The 3,165-nt window shown below is 39.3% G+C and overlaps 1 protein-coding gene across 6 annotated transcripts in view; it reads left to right on the forward strand.

Annotated features, from left to right (window-relative positions):
• Positions 1 to 3,165, forward strand: part of ARHGAP12 (Rho GTPase activating protein 12) — a 117,675-nt gene that overhangs the window by 12,761 nt on the left and 101,749 nt on the right. The gene's annotated exons all lie outside the window — the stretch shown is intronic.

Consider the following 3,165-nt stretch of genomic DNA (forward strand, 5'->3'; position numbering starts at 1 on the left):
GGGGATGACAGAGGATGAGATGGCTGGATGGCATCACTGACTGGATGGACGTGAGTCTGAGTGAACTCCGGGAGTTGGTGATGGACAGGGAGGCCTGGCGTGCTGCAATTCATGGGGTTGCAAAGAGTCGGACACGACTGAGCGACTGAACTGAACTGAATGACACAAAGTTGAGTATTTTTTCATGTGCTTATATTCTTTCATGATGTGTCTTTTCAGATTGTTTTCCATTAAAAAAGTTGGTTCTTTTGTTGAGTTTTAAGAGTTCTCTGTGTGTTCTGGATAAAAGCCCTTCATCAGACATCTATTTTACAGATATTTTCTCCTTGTCTCTGGTTCATGTTTTCATTTTCTGTATCTTTCACAAAGCAGGAATTTGTAATTTTAAGAAGGTCCTCTTTAATTTTCTCTTTCATAAATTATGCATTTGGAGGTGCATTTAAAAATTCATCATCAAACCCAAGGTCATATTACTTCCTTTTAAAATTGGAATATTTTTGAGACTTCCCTCCTCTTCCAGTGGTTAAGAATCTGCCTTGCAATGCAGGGGTCAGGGGCTCAATTCCTGGTTGGGGAGCTGAGATCCCACTTACCACAGAGCAGGCAAACCTGAGCCCTGCAATTTAGAGAGTCCATGCCCAGCAATGGCAAGGTCCTGTATGATGCATCAAAGATCTGTGCTGCAACTACGACCCAAATCAGCCAAATAAATGAATATCTAAAAAATAAATTGGAATATTTTCGCACTCTCATAACAATCCAAGAAAAATTCTTAGGTCCCCCTCTTTTCTGACTAAAGGAGGACTTCCTGGCATAGATCTTTCTGAAATACTACATGCAAGTATCACTTTTATTAAAAGATGCTTGCTTTCTGAAATACTTCTTTTGTTGTTTCCTCTTTTTGTATTTAAATCTGGTTTTGAATTTCCTTTATCAGTTTATGCTTGACTGTGTTTTCTATTGCTTTCCAGTTAACTGATTATTTCCTGTATCCCTCCTATTTTTACTGTTTCTTTTTTTTTTTTACTTTTTTTTTTTTTACTGTTTCTTTATGACCAGAATAGTTTATGACAACGAATCAGTATATTTTGCTTGTCTTCTTTAGGCCTAAAGAAATACCTTATATCCTATACATTTTTATTCTTGGAAAACAGGGATTGCACATTCAGAAGAAACCTTAGTATCCCTATCATGGCCTATAGTTTCTTGTTAAGTGAATGATCTAGAGAACTATTCGGTGAAATACTTTCTTATTCTGGAACTTATGCTGGAGTTGTTTTAAACTTTTTTGTTGTGCTCATTAAGGTCTATTTGATTTCTTTAGTAGAGGCCTATTCAGGGAGTGTTAAACAAGTACTTGTAAAGCTGCTGGAGGACTTCATGTCAAGAATTGGTACTTAAATTGTGATATTTTTAAGTGGATTGATACATATGTGAGGCTGTATTAGGATTTTGTTGTTCATAGTATTAAAATTGTTAAATATTTAGTACATAAATGTATCAAACTTAAATTTGGATATTTGGTCTTAAATTTGGTCATTAATTATGGATACATTTGTCACAGTCCTCTTGAGACTTTGTTTACTTGTTTACTTCCTGTTGTACCAGGTAATGATCTCATTCTGTGAGATGTAGTTGATTAAAGCAGATGTCCAGGGGGAGGAAGATAGCATTTGCTGAGCTGTGTAATTTGTGCTCGGAAAGAAATGAGAAAAATTGTAGACAGAAAGGAGGAGGCCATTAAGAGTTTAAAATAGCAAGGTAGAAATGTATCTGATTTGGTGGGGAGCGAAGTAAAAGCTCTAAACAGTTGTGTGTCTGTTCTTATTGAAATAGCAGAAAGTCCATGGGTAAGAAGTGCTTCATGCCGCAAAGAGAAGCAGTGGTTGTTACTGGACAGTAGACATGCAGAGCTCTATCCTAATGGTTGGGTTCTTAGTAGTTGTGTGTGTGTGTGTGATGAAAAAGGGTAGAGGAGTGTGGTGATGGATGTTGAACATATTTCAGTAAGTGGAGTGTTGTGTTTAAGAGGGTGATGGTGTTAAATGAGTAAGGATGCTAACCAAAATACTTGAGAGGTTAAGATAGCAGGATAAACAGTAGTATGTAATAGGGCTTCCCAGGTGGCTCAGTGGAAAGGAATCTGCCTCCGGTGCAGGAGATGGGAGTTCAGTCCCTGGGTCAGGAAGATCCCCTGGAGGAGGAAATGACAGCTCACTCCAGTATTCTTGTCTGGCACATCCCATGGACAGAGGAGCCTGGCGGCCTATAGTCGGTAGGTTGCAAAGAGTTGGACCCAACTTAGGGACTAAACAACAGCAACAAGTAACCTAAAGGGAAAGGAATTTGAAAAAGAATGTGTGTGTGTGTGTGTGTGTGTGTGTGTGTGTAACTGAATCTCTGTGCTGTACACCTGAAACTTGCACTATATTGTAAATCAGCTATGATTCAATACAAAATAAAAAAGAATCCATAGTTTGGGGAGTAGAGGAAGAAGCAAACCAAAATTAAAACCATAAACATCTGTTTTAATACAGCTTACGTTTTTAAATAAAAATAGGAGCATGAGTTATCCATGTATTTGCAGATCAGTTGCCCTTAGATCTCAGTTTTTAGAGTGTGTGTGTGCTGTGTGGTGGCATACTGTTGTTCAGTAGCAAAGTTGTGTCTGACTCTTTGTGGCCTGCTAGGTCCCTCTGTCCATGGGATTTCCCAGGCAAGAATACTGGAGTGGGTTGCCATTTCCTATTCCAGGGGAAGTATTTAGAGCCATCCCACAATTTTATTTGTACATATAGTTTTTAATAGGGCTTTTCTCTTCATATTTGTTATGTCCAACTTTTCTTAGACCTTGGATTGCAATATATAATTCTTGCGATATGACTTTCTAGAAGTTTATTATTTTAGTCGTCTCAGGGGCTTCCCACTTCACCCCTCACCCCTATTCCCTTGTAGCTCAGTTGGTAAAAAATCTGCCTGCAGTGCAGGAGACCCAGGTTCAATCCCTGGGTTGGGAAGATCCCCTGGAGGAGGAGATGACAACCCACTCCAGTATCCTTGCCTGGAAAATCTCAGGGACAGAGGAGCCTGGTGGGCTGCAGTCCATGGGGTTGCAAAGAGTCCGGCATGACTGAGCAACTAACGCTTGCTTACTTACTGTCTCAG

Source organism: Bison bison, unplaced genomic scaffold, assembly GCF_000754665.1.
Source record: "Bison bison bison isolate TAMUID 2011002044 unplaced genomic scaffold, Bison_UMD1.0 scf7180017864461, whole genome shotgun sequence".
Lineage (NCBI taxonomy): Eukaryota > Metazoa > Chordata > Mammalia > Artiodactyla > Bovidae > Bison > Bison bison.